Source organism: Lathamus discolor, chromosome Z (genome assembly GCF_037157495.1).
Source record: "Lathamus discolor isolate bLatDis1 chromosome Z, bLatDis1.hap1, whole genome shotgun sequence".
NCBI lineage: Eukaryota > Metazoa > Chordata > Aves > Psittaciformes > Psittacidae > Lathamus > Lathamus discolor.
In genome coordinates this window covers 109,569,488-109,582,871 of record NC_088909.1, presented here as the reverse complement: position 1 = coordinate 109,582,871, position 13,384 = coordinate 109,569,488, and the positions used below count along the sequence as shown (strand labels likewise).

The 13,384-nt window shown below is 49.8% G+C and overlaps 1 protein-coding gene and 1 long non-coding RNA gene across 4 annotated transcripts in view; one reads left to right on the top strand and one right to left on the bottom strand.

The window, feature by feature from the left end:
- The window catches only part of CTIF (cap binding complex dependent translation initiation factor), a 154,396-nt gene extending 144,332 nt beyond the window's left edge, over positions 1–10,064 (bottom strand). For all 3 annotated transcript variants that reach the window (XM_065662903.1, XM_065662905.1, XM_065662906.1), the window contains exon 1: positions 9,919–10,064. The gene's annotated coding sequence lies outside the window, so the exon portion shown is untranslated. The remainder of the gene's footprint in view (positions 1–9,918) is intronic.
- A 94-nt stretch (positions 10,065–10,158) lies between these two features.
- The window catches only part of LOC136005739 (uncharacterized), a 43,032-nt gene continuing 39,806 nt past the window's right edge, over positions 10,159–13,384 (top strand). The window contains exon 1 of the long non-coding RNA XR_010608865.1: positions 10,159–10,215. This is a non-coding gene — a long non-coding RNA (uncharacterized LOC136005739). The remainder of the gene's footprint in view (positions 10,216–13,384) is intronic.

Sequence of the window (13,384 nt, the reverse complement as noted above, 5' to 3'; positions counted from 1 at the left end):
ACAGCAAAGTCTCAGGACTGCTGCTGTGGAGGTAAGATCTGCCCAGCCAGGATTCCCTCACATATACCCTCAGCAACGATCCTGTCACATACAAATTACATACATATATAGTATACACGCACTCCTGAGAGTAATGATTTGAGAGAAGACAAAATTTGAGGGAAGAATAATTTGAGGCAAAACTAATCCCTGCTCCAAAAACTTTTTAAAACAAAGGATTAAGTGGTGCATGTTGGAATTTCCTGAGCAGATCAAAATTGCTTTCAGGACTCGAGTCTCTGGGCTTTGGAGGGGAGAGAAAAGGTTGGGCGTTTCTTCTTCTTTTTATTTTCACTTCTCCCCTTTAAAAAGAAGCTGAAACTGCAAACTAATGCCATTGTTTTTCATATAGGGCATGGCCTGGTTTCATTTAGAGTGGCAGACGACTTAGGGACTCCCTTGCTGAGCAGCAGCATCTGAAAGCCCTGTGGAGAGCAAGGAATGCTCTCACCCTGGTATTTAGCAGCTGGCTCAGCTCTGCCGTGAAAGGCGAGCTGGCAGCAGCCCTGCACGGAGCAAGTGTCACCATCCATCCATCATCCACGCGGACCTCTCCCATCAGTGCCCAGGCAGCATGGCATCCTTCAGCGGGGCCGGCAGCACGACCGGAGTCCTCTCCTTGTGTCCTGGGTTCAGCTGTCACAGTTATTTTTCTCCTAGCAGCTGGTACACTGCTGTATTTTGGCTTTAGCGTGAGAACAATGCTGGTAACACACCGATGGTTTGGTTGTTGCTCAGTAGCACTTATCCTGGTGAAAGACTTTTCAGTCTCATGCTCTGCCAGTGAGGAGAGGCACAAGAAGCTGGGAGGGAGTAGAGACAGGACTGACCCAAAGTAGCCAAAGGGTATTCCATACCACAGTACATCGTCCCAAGCATAGAAACTGGGGGGAGTCACCCGGAAGGGACTGATTCCTGCTCGGGTCAGGCTGGGTATCGGTCGGTGGGTGGTGAGCAATTGCATGGTGCATCACTTGTGCTCCTGAGCCTTCATTTCCTATCTTGTTGTTTGCTATTATTATTATTGTTGGTATTCTTTCTACTATCACTTTATTGTACTTTATTTTAGCTATCGGACTGTTCTTATCTCAGCCCGTGGGGTTTATATTCTTCAAATTCTCCTCCCCATCCACCCTGAGGAGGGAAGCCAGGGGGTGAGCAAATGGCAGCGTGGTGCTGAGTTACTGGCTGGGGTCCAACACCTTGGTTAGTCCATGCCACCAAATTTCATCATTTTATACAACATGGCTAGGCTAGCTCCCCAGACTTCATTTGGCTGGACTCGCCTGCCTCTTTGCAGACGTCCATGCTCATGGATGAAGAGCAGAGCAGGAAACAGGGCACTGCCGCAGGCCTGGCAGCATGTCCTCGTCACTGCATTACTATCCTCCTGGCACAGGCAAAGCTCCTGCCAACGGCTCATCCTCCTCCCCCCAGTGTCCTTCCCCACCAAAACGTGGGGTGAGGAGGCAGACAGGCTCCTGCTGAATGAGCCGCGTGTAACTGGAGGTGCTCAAGGGAAAAGCTCGGTAAAGCCAGCAAGGGATGACGGTGCAAACCGGAGCAGGGGAAAGGCTGAGTCACTTCCTCCCCCAGAGCCCTAAATAGAGTGCAAGAAAATCCATTCCCCAAGCTGACAAAAAAGGAAGAGAATTCCCAGTTTTTAAAAAAATAAATAAATAATCAAAGTGCACACAGCGACGGCAAAAACGGAAGGGACAGATAAGGCAGCCTCATGCTGCAGATGGAATGGGAAGGGCTGTCAGGAGCAGAGGGGGCAGAGCATCATTCCCGGCACCTCTGGGAACTGGGGTTCACTCATCACTTTAAACAGCAGCTCCAGCTCCAAGGCAAGTTCGTGAACAATGGACAATGCTGGAATACCACTGTACTGCTGCCTCATCTCCTTCAGGCGTTGCTGCCAGCAGCACCTGAGTCTTGATGGGAAACTGCAGCGAGTCTGGGCAGAGCCCGGGAAAGCTTTTGGGGACAGATTTTATCCACTCCTCAATGTCCAAATGCTCTAAGAGAGCTTCTAGGTGGTACATGAAACATTACTACTAGAAGTAATAGTATAATAATACCTCATTATCCATCCCAGCAGGTAGGTGGCGAGGCTAAGCTCAAAGCTGGAAAACCCTTTTGAACTACTGTTACAGGCAGGAGACTCCAGAGATAAACCAGCCACCAGCTTGTCACTGCACGCTTGGTGGTCATGCACAAGCACAGAATCTTGGGAACAGTGTGGGAACATAGAAGAGAGTAGTTCGGGTTGGAAGGGTCCTTTAAAAGTCATTAGAATCATCCCATCACACCGTCCCTGGCAGCACCCCTACTCCAGTTCTCTCCTTCCCCATGTTCAAGATGATTTGGATCATTCATTTGAAGAAAATTTAGTGAATTACTAAAGGTATTTCTAGCTAACTGACCCACTTGCACCCAGACAGACGACATATAAGCTCACGATTGCTGCAGCTTCTCCTTGTAGGCACAGAGAAAAGAAAGAAGAAGGAATTTGTATTTCTCTCTTCCACCCTCTTTCTCACAGCCTGTAAGTTCTTATCTTTGAGACCTGCAGTCCTCTGTCTAATCTGGCTGAAATTAAACCCTGGGTTAAAAAAGCTTCTGGAGGAATAATGAGCGACAGCCAGTCTGTGTGCATAAGCCTCATTTCTATTAATTAAAAAAACCCCCAAACAAACAAAAAGGAAGCACTGAAACACGCAGGAGAAGCTTCAAAGCAGCCATTTGAGTCAGTAAATAAACTGTTCACCCCATGTAATGAAAATACATTTAAAAAAAGGCTGAGTAAATACCCTTTCTTGGAGCTGACTCCGAGAAGGATGATGTGTGCTCTGCAGATGTTCCAAAACCCAGGAGGGAGGGAGAGGGACCAGCACCCTGGGGTGAATCTTTGTATTAAAAGCATCAAGGCAGGGAAGGATGCTGCTGTTCTGCTGACAATGAAGTGCTCTACAGGGCCATGATGTCCTGCCCACCACCAATGCTGCTCCAAGCACCCGCAAAGGCAGGAGAAGACGCTCCTCTGCCTGCGCCAGGCTGGCACAAGGATGGACAGAGCAAGGATGCAGGAAGAGATGGAAAACTCACCGTTCCCCAGCAGAGCTTTCCAGAAGCGCGTGTTTTCACTGCAGAGCTGCCGCCAGGATGTGAGAAACCGCTAGTCTCAAAATAAGGGGAAAAAGCTGTTGGAGAAAGACATCCATCACCTCATCACAGCTGGTCCCCTGCGGCTCTTCAGCCTCTCCATCCACATCCGTGACCTCCTCCACCTTTAGAGGCATCTCATTTAGAGGTTTCCTTTAGCGCTATAGTGGTGAGACCCCAAGGACCCTGAAAACTCTCCATAACCCATCTATGAGCTTGCAATGATGAAATATGCACGTGACAAGGAAAAGAAAATATATCATTTCCTAAAGCACCCCGAGCATCCTCCTGCTGCTGTTGTAAAGCCTCCAGCTGCAAAAAATATTGCTGCAAGCTTTAGGATCGCTAGCCCAGCTTCCCTAGCTGGGAAAAATGTAATCAAGGATGCCTTCAAGCAAATCACCCTGCTGGGAAGAGACATATGGATCACCAATATACCCTGATTTATCCACCCCTGTCTCTTCTCACCATTCAAAGCAAACACCACCTTAAACATAAAACACTTCTCTGTTATTAAAACTCCACCTGACAACCACAGCACTACCACAACCCTTCCTGTTTTCTTTTCCTCTCTTGCCCAGACACCCATAATGGTTATTTTTGACAGCACTTTATTAAAATCCCCTCTGGCTTCGCTGGAGCTGGACGCAGCATTCAGGAGCCCTCCAGCCCAGAGGCTTGCTTCTGGCTGGGTGATGCAGGGAGCACCCAGAAGCAAAACAGCATTTGCAGATCACTGCTTTGGGCTGGCTTGGTTGGATTCAGCCTACACCATAGTCCAAACAGTGACCAGAATGCACAATTCTTCGCAGGACAAAAAATCCTTTTAAATTAACCCCATGATTATTCCTGCAAGATCCCCCATTATCAAACACCAAAATACGCTTTTGCAGACATGAACTCCTTTCAAAACCTGCCACAGAAGCTGGTAGCCCCAGAATAACATCTTCATGGACCATATAGCAGAAGGGGCAGCTCGCAGCCCTCTCTGCACCAGCCCCAATCCCACCCAAGGCTGTGCCACCCATGCTGGTTGGCAAAGCTCTGCCTTCACAAAGATGCTCAATGCTTATGATGGCTGAGACACCTTAAACATCTGCAGTGCATGCTGTTCTAGCTCTGAAGTGTTCTGATTGCAAAGACAGACTTGTGAGATTCAATTAAAGGATGAAAAACACTTGGGATCACATCTACTTACTTGTAGAAGACCTTCTCAGCACTGGCTTGGGGATGGACTGGGTGCCATCGCTGCTACATCACATGGCATAGAGACCCAGACTGCTGCAGTGTGCTGCACTGCAGGCTCCCATGATATTCTCCCCATGCCACCCCAGCCACTCGCCTCCGGTGCCAGCTAACACCCAATGCAACCAATGGCAAAGGGATGGTGACAGCTTGGTTGTGAGCAACAGCTTCTCCCAAGGTCCCAGTGAACACAAGCCAAGCTCCTCCAGGATTTCATGAGCTCACAAACATGTTTCAGAATGAATTACGCACCCTGTTAATGGTTCCCCATCACAGAAGGAAGCTGGTGGCTGCTGTGTGTGTCCCTGTAGCTTCTGCTTCAGTGCCGGGCAGGCTCCAGTGGTGGTGAAGCCTTCTCAGCTTTCCTGGGTGTACAAACCAGTCCCAGCAAGCTGGGCCAGCTACAGAAGGAGGAGGAAGGTTGGTTGGGTCGGGCTTTTTTGCATTAAGGCCAATTAAAATCACTGGTGGGAAACAAGAAGCTTGTGGGCACCCAAGTGCATCCTCAGGTCACCCAGGTATGACGTGACACCAAGGGAGGGTGCACACCACACAGCCTCACACCTTGCTCCTCATCCCTGGGACATCATCACCACAGGCACATCATCGCACCCATAACCCTTTCCATCCTGCCACCTCAGGGCTACAGATGTCTTCCAACAGCACCCAGCAGCACGGCAGACATAGGCATGCCATGGAAGGAGGTGAAGCTGAGCTAATGCTGGTGGCCACAGAGGAGACGCCCTCGATAAATTGCTGCACGTTATGAAATCCTCCTGCGGCAGGCTCCTGGCTGACAGGCACAGCAGGATTTGGTCCTGCAGAGATAGCAGAGACACAAGTTTAGTTGTGTCACCACAGCTTCTCCTGCCACCCAAGGAACCAGGTTTTCCTTCTCCTGTAACATGACTGCTACGTGCCTGGGGGACAGAGGAGGTGAAGGGTTACCTGTGTAGGAGAGGAGACAGGAGCAATGGCTCTTCTGAAGTAAGCATAAGACTACTCCTCTCAACCTGTGGTCCCTAAAGCCTCAGAACTCCTTGGACCACCTCAAAGGAGTCTTCAAAAGCTAATCAAAAACAACAGATCTTTAACACTTTATAGAGACACCATCCCCAATCCTGGCCACTGTTGGGGTACCTCTACATCACAGAAGAATGACAATGATGATGCAGAGTCCAACAAACCAAAACCAACCATGGCACAGCCTGAGGCAGTCATGGAAGAACCAAAACCTCTCTCTTCAGCAGGAAAGTTGGTGGTTAAATACACAAAACTTTTGAGAACATCCAATGTCATCCCCATTTCAGTCTGAACTGAGCAGGAAATGTTTTTCTTAGGATCATCAGCAAGGCATCTATGTTGTAAATTAGTCTCTCTGTATATATATGCATGTACAAACATATACATAAATAAATAAAAACAAAACAGCCAGTCTCTCAAACAAACAGAAAATGATTGGTTGGCTGCACTAGTCCTTTACTTTGGATGACTCAGTAATGTGCTAATTATACTCAGGTAGCAGAATTGCACCTTCTCAGAGGAGTTTCACAAGAACATCCCAAAGCATTTATGGAGATTCCTCATCCAGAAGCCTCAATGCTTCCAGATTTTTGTGACAGGAACAGTGGTCCTTTCCCCTGCCTGATGAAGACCATGACCTACCCTGCAGACTGTTAACTCTGAAACTCAACAATGGCATGTGTAATGTAAATGTCTTTATGCTTCTGCCAAGCTGAAAAGCGAAATCATTAGCAGTATTTAACTGCTCCATTGAAATAGTCAGGCAATATACTAAATGTACCCCAAACAGCTGCTGAAGTAGTTCGTCTGCTACCCCAGCTTCCATAGAAACCACAGGGTCTTGCTATACTTTTAGGTATAGCTCCCCACAAACACACGGGGCCCCAAAGATTCAGTTGAGCAGCAAGAACTGAGGAAAATTAACTAAGGTCCAGGAGAATTTTCTTGCTGCTCTGCAAAGACCTGCAGGCAAAAATTCAACCAGTGATAACTACCACAATTTCACACTGCAGGAGCTGGGAAAAGACCAAGCAGCAGCAAGGATGGCTGCAAGGAAAAACAGAACAGAGAGACCCAAAATGAGAGGGAAGGGGAAAGTCACTATAGCAAAATTTGTCCTCACAAGGAGACAAGGGTAGAGCACTTCACCCCAAAGCGAGGAGAAAAGAGAGAACAAAAGGAGTGTTTTTCTCACCCAAGACCAAGGGCTGAAGGAGGGACATCTGGAGATAAAGCTCAGCACCTTGTCATCTTCCCTTCCACAGTTTGGATCAAGGGCTAACAGCTATAACAAGTCTGTTTTCATGCTTTGCACATTATTTTTCATGGATCTCAGGAACCCTCCATAGATCACTCCCATCCTATTTGTGTGTGAGGTTGCCTCAGCTCCGAGAACAAGGGTGTCAAAGCCAGCAAAGCCCCCCGGGTAGCTCATTCCATTCCCAAATCACATTGCAAAGGCAGAGATGGTGTTCATTTCACCTCCACAAATGGTTTCTCTGGTCTCCCATTGGATGGGGAGCTCCTGGCACTGGGCTTTACCCTCCAGCTCCCCCGAGACATGTTGCTTCCCTGCATCACCTTCACCTGCAGCATCCAACCACTGCTGTTCTGCTTTCCTTTAAAATCAACCTGAGATCTTATAAATTATATAAAAAGAATGCTCTGTAAGAGCTGGATAAGTCCTACCACACAACCTTACATTCACAGAACCCTCTGGTGCGGTACCCAGATCGTAGGGAGGGCTCAGACAGAGCTCAGAGGGAGATAGCTTTAGGTACAAGCACAGCCTGAGCTTCCCAAAACAGACACCGCTCATCTCTCTGCCAAAGCTAACACACTTAACGTGGGGAAACCACAGCCTACAGATTTCACTCAAGGCTCAAGGGAATAAAATCCAGCACAAGGGTTTGCTTTTTGACCTCGGGATCAGCAAGGGCAGAGCAAAGCCTTTATGGTCCTTAAAAGGAAAAATAACATGGACTGACACAATAAAATGGGGTTGTTTTCCACTCACTAGAGAAAAAGTGTGAATATTTGCTTGTCAGGGTCATCTAAGACGTAAGCGGAGCGGGATGCTTCACTCCCCATCCCGCATGATACCTCCCTGACAGCATCTGGGTATTTAGAGCATGGTCCACCACCAAAAAGTCCTTCTATATTTTGGAGAGGAGGGACTGTTAAATCACCTGGTCTTATTTTGGTGTCTCTAGATTGAGGGAAACAACCTGGAAGCTCAGTGTACCTTCTGCTTCCTCCTGTCTCTTCCGTTTCTGTTAACAAGGCTGTGACTTCATGCTTCGTCCTACACCTGCCTGAATGCTGGAGGAAGAGAATGGATTACTGGTTCAGGAGAGAAGGTGGCACATGTGGAGATGTGGAAACAGCCTCTTTCAGAGGAGGCACCAGGTCTCCTGAGAGGCTCACAGCACTCCAGCCCTCATCATGCTGGGAAACAACGCCAGCCCCTTTCCAATCTAATGGAATTGTTGCCTCATCCAGTGTGGGGTCTTACTGGTGTGGGTCTCACCCCTTCCAGAGAAGCCCTGAGTGAGTCCAGACGAGGCCATGAAGATGCTTCAAGGGCTAGAGCATCTCTGCTCTGAAGACAACTACTGGGAGTGGGGAGGACAAAGGAAGTCCTGGAGCTTTTCAGACACTTAAAAAAATAAGAATAAAAATAAAAGAGTATGATTAAACCCAAACCATAAAAAACCAACCACGTTCCCCAGAATAATGACTATGGGGGAAAGCGCCAAAAACATTGTATAAGCCTCTTGAGCGTGGCAGGAGAAGAGAACGGAGAGTCCTCACTGCTGGGGAGAACGGGGGGACTGCGGCCGGGACAGAGGGATGCTCCAGGCAAGACAATGAGAAGGTTTCACATGGATTTAGCTGCCTGAGAATGTCTTTAGGCACCTGGTTCTGGTCACTGCAAAGCCCCATTGTAGGCAAACTCAGACCCTTTAGATACAGTCTGGTTGCCCCCTTACTGTGCTCTGGGGAACCCCCCCCCCCCCCCAGTCCTGACCCAGGTCTGGGACAGCAGCACAAGAGGGACGTGGAGCTGCTGGAGCGAGGCCAGAGGAGGCCATGGAGATGCTGCGAGGGCTGGAGCAGCTCTGCTCTGGAGCCAGGCTGAGACAGCTGGGCTGGGGCAGCCTGGACAAGAGAAGGCTCCTGAAGGGGAGACCTGAGAGCAGCTCCAGTGCCTAAAGGGGCTGCAGGAAACCTGGAGAGGGACTTGGGACAAGGGCCTGTAGGGACAGGCCAAGGGGAATGGCTTGAACCTGCCCGAGGGGAGACTGAGCTGAGCTCTTAGGCAGAAGCTCTTCCCTGTGAGGGTGCTGAGGCGCTGGCACAGGGTGCCCAGAGAAGCTGTGGCTGCCCCATCCCTGGCAGTGCTCAAGGCCAGGTTGGACACAGGGGCTTGGAGCAAGCTGCTCCAGTGGAAGGGGTCCCTGCCCGTGGCAGGGGTTGGAGCTGGATGAGCTTTAAGGTCCCTTCCAACCCAAACCAGTCTGGGATTCTGTGAGCCTGACAGAGGGAGCAGCCCCAGGAGATGAATCTTAATGGAACCACAACTCCCACTGACTCTGTACCGAGGCGCTGGGAAGCCAAGGACACCCAACAACGGCACCTCCAGACGTGCGGCACTGCCGGTGGCAGCTGCAGCAAAACCCATCCCACAACTGCCGGCTGCTCGGTGCCACCAGCATCTGCCATCCCTTAGTGTCACCCACGCTCCCCGAGACCACGTGCAGCCGGAGTGACTCTGCAGGAAAGCAGTAACCACCGAACAACAACAAACCCTCGTCCGCGGCGAGCCCTCCCTCCCTATTCCCAAACCTACCCCTGTGCCATGGACGCGGCAGCGGGTGGGAGATGCTCCCAATGGGCACCCCAACTGGGGATGTCTCCCCTTGTAGGGGGTCACCCCGGGTGGCACCGCTCGCTCTGCGCACAGCCGCCCTACAATGAACGCCAATAACCGCGGTGCGGACGGGCAGCACGGGTTCCCCCCTCTCCTTTCCCCTCGCCAGCAGCAATGGAAGCAGAGCCCAGCCCTGCCCTCCATCAGGGCTCACCGAGCGCTCCGGGAAGCTTCCAGAGGCCGAGCAGCGGACACGAACCCAGCCCTGGCCCTCCGCTATGCGAGGCGAAGGCAACACCGGCTCTGGAAGGGGGGGGCTCCACGTCCGCACACCAGCTGCCAGCACAGGGAGGGGAACCCACCCGGGACGAGGCCGCCCGACGCAGCGCCGCCACCGAGCCCCAGCCCCCGAGGCCGAGCCCCCGCCCGGCTCCATCTGCGGTGCCAACCGCCGCCCCGCAGCGGGTCCATGGCTGCTGAGGGAGACAAAAGGCGGGACGTGACCCCCCTCCACGCACACACACACACCCCCCATTGCCCCCCCGTGCTGTGTCATGCCGCCGCCTTACCGGGCCGCGCTGTCAGGGCCGCGCCGGGAGCCGCATGGGCGCCGCGCTGAGGTGAAGGACCGGCGGCGGGGGGGGGCTCACACACAGGGACACGGCGGGGCCGCCGCCCGCCCCGGAGCACACGCCGGCTGCGGAGGAGCGACGGGACGGGGCGGCCCCGGGTGACGCGGCCGCCAGCTCCGCCCCGCCGCGGCCTCCCCCGGCGCTGCCGGGAGTTGTAGGCAGAGCCCCGGGGCCGGCCCGGTGCTGCCGGCCCCGCACGCACAGGGCTCGGGTTCGCCCCACGCGTTCAACGCGGTAAGTCCCGTTTCGCTCCCCCCCCACCCCAGGAGGCGTCCCAAGGGATTCAGGCCGGGAACGCTGCTTCGCCCACCCGTGCTCATCATGGACGAGCGGCGTCCATCCAAGGGTGGGGGGTTTAACTGGGCTTAAAGGAAGGAAATGGCGAGTGTTTCCATGTAGGACCCCAGACTGGTTTGTGTTGAAGGGAGCGTAAAGCTCACCCAGCTCCGACCCCTGCCACAGGCAGGGACCCCTTCCACTAAAGCAGCTTGCTCCAAGCCCCTGTGTCCAACCTGGCCTTGAGCACTGCCACGGATGGGGCAGCCACAGCTTCTCTGGGCACCCTGTGCCAGCGCCTCAGCACCCTCACAGGGAAGAGCTTCTGCCTAAGAGCTCATCTCAGTCTCCCCTCGGGCAGGGTAAAGCCATTGCTTATTGCTACAATCCCTGGTGAAGTCCCTCTCCAGCATTCTTGTAGGCCCCCTTTAGGCACTGGCAGGCTCATTGATTGGAATCAAGTGTTTCCGTGTAAATCAAGCATTTTATAGAATCATAGAATAGTCAGGGCTGGAAAGGACCTTAAGATCACCCAATTCCAAACCCGGTGCCATGGGCAGGGACACCTCACACTAAACCATCTCACTCAAGGCCCTGTGTCCAACCTGGCTTTGAACACTGCCAGGCATGGGGCAGCCACAGCTTCTCTGGGCACCCTCACAGGGAAGAGCTTCTGCTTTGTATCTAACCTGAACTTCCCCTGTTTAAGTTTTAACCCGTTACCCCTTGTCCTGTCACTGCAGTCCCTGACGAAGAGTCCCTCCCCAGCAACCCTATAGGCCCCTTCAGACACTGGAAGGCTGCTCTGAGGTCCTCACGCAGCCTTCTCTTCTCCAGGCTGAACAGCCCCAACTTCCTCAGCCTGTCTTCATACGGGAGGTGCTCCAGTCCCCTGATCATCCTCGTGGCCTCCTCTGGGCTTGCTCCAACAGCTCCATGGCCTTCTTATGTTGAGGACACCAGAACTGTACGCAGTGCTGCAGGTGGGGTCTCATGAGAGCAGAGTAGAGGGGTAGGATCACCTCCTTCAACCTGCTGTTTTCCATATAAATCCACAAAATTCTGAGTCGAGAAAAATGGAAAACAACAGAATTTAAACACCTTTTCAAACAGCTATTAAACACTCTTCTAACCAGCCTCCATCCAGGCTTAAGGAGGTGGTCTTAAGCTGAGCTTGAAAGTGGGAAACTGCAAATGTTCCCATATAAATCAAGAGTTTCCATTTAAATCCACAAAACGCTGAGTCAAGAAATGTAAAAAAAACTCAAATTTAAACATATTTGAAACACCTTTTAAATACCCTTTTAGCCAGCATCCATCCAGGCTTCTAAGGGGGTGGGCTTTAAGGAAATAGCAAGTGTTTCAATATAAATCAAGCATTTCCATATATATCAAGTGTTTCCATATAAATCAAGTGTTTCCATGTAAATCAAGTGTTTCCATATAAATACTCAAAAGTATGAGTCAAGAAATATAAACAAACAGAATTTAAACACCTTTTAAAGACCCTTGTAGCCAGCATCCAACCAGGATTTAAGGAGGTGGGTTCAAGCACAGCTTAAAGGAAGGAAATGGTAAGTGTTTCTATATAAATCAAGTGTTTCCATATAAATAAAGTGTTTCCATGTAAATCCACCAAACTCTGAGTCAAGAAATGCAAAAAAGCCCTGCAGAATTAAAACACATTTAAAACACTTTTAAAATGCCCTTCTAGCCAGCATCCATCCAGGCTTGAAGGAGGTGGATTTTAGCAGAGCTTAAAGAGGAAATTGCAAGTGTTCCCTTATAAATCAAGTGTTTCCATATAAGCACTCAACGTCTGAGTGAAGAAATGTAAAAAACACAGAATTTAAACGCCTTTTAAACACCACCTAAACAGCATCCATCCAGATTTACCTTCTAAACAGCACCCATCCAGATTTCAAGGAGGTGGGCTTTAAGCTGAGCTTAAAGGAAGGAAGTGGTGAGAGTTTCCATATAAATCCAGTGCTTTCATATAAATCCACAAAATGCTGAGAAATGTAAAAAACCCCCAAATTTAAACGTATTTGAAACACCTTTTAAACCAACGTCCTTCTAGCCAGCATCAGTCCACTTTAAGAAGGTGGGTTTCAGCTGAGCTTAAAGGAAGGAAACCGCAAGTGTTTCCTTGTAAATCAAGTGTTTCCATATAAATACAAAAAACTCTGAGTTGAGAAATTTAAAAAAGCCTGGAATTTAAACACCTTTTAAACACCCTTCTAGCCAGCATCCATCCAGGCTTTAAGGAGGTGGGCTTTAAGGAAATAGCAAGTGTTTCAATATAAATCAAGCATTTCCATATAAATCAAGTGTTTCTGTATAAATCCACAAAACTCTGATTTGGAAAATATAAAAACTCACCAAAATTTAAATACCTTTTTAACCAATGCCCTTCTAACAGTATCCATCCTGGCTTTAAGGAAGCAGGTTTAAGCTGAGAAATACAGTAAAAAAGTGACTTTAAATACTTCCCTAGACAGTATCTATCCAGGTTTTGAGGAGGTGAGCTTTAAACAGAGCTTAAAAGAAGCAAATTGCTAATGTTTCCATATAAATCAAGTGTTTGCATATAAATCAAGCATTTCCATATAAATCCACCAAACTGAGTCAAGAAATGTAATAAACACATAATTTAAACACCTTTTAAACACTCTTCTATCCAGCTGGATCCTTTTTGCCCCTTTAGACCTTCATAAAGCCACTTGGAAATGTCCCTACAAGCGGTTTTAGCCACCTTCTCCTCACCCCACCAGGCTCTCAGAAGCACCGAACTGCCTCATCATTCCCCTTTTCCTCATTGTTTGGGTTGTATCCAAGAGCTAACTTTATTTCTAGCCGTGGATTCCTTGTCACTCCCCACCTCACTTTGCCCTAACATTCATCAGGATAAATGGATCATGTTAATGAACATCAGTGGAAGAAACGCAGACATAAATTAACCCGGAGAAGGAACCTGATTCTTCTTTGACTGCAAAGAGGGATTCAAAAGCTCTTTCTCCCTGCTGTGCTTTATTTTTGGCCACATCCTTTGCTGGGCAGGTTGCCATGACAACCTTGTATTCACCGGAGGGTGGCTATAATTGGGAGAGCACATTGTTAATTTAGC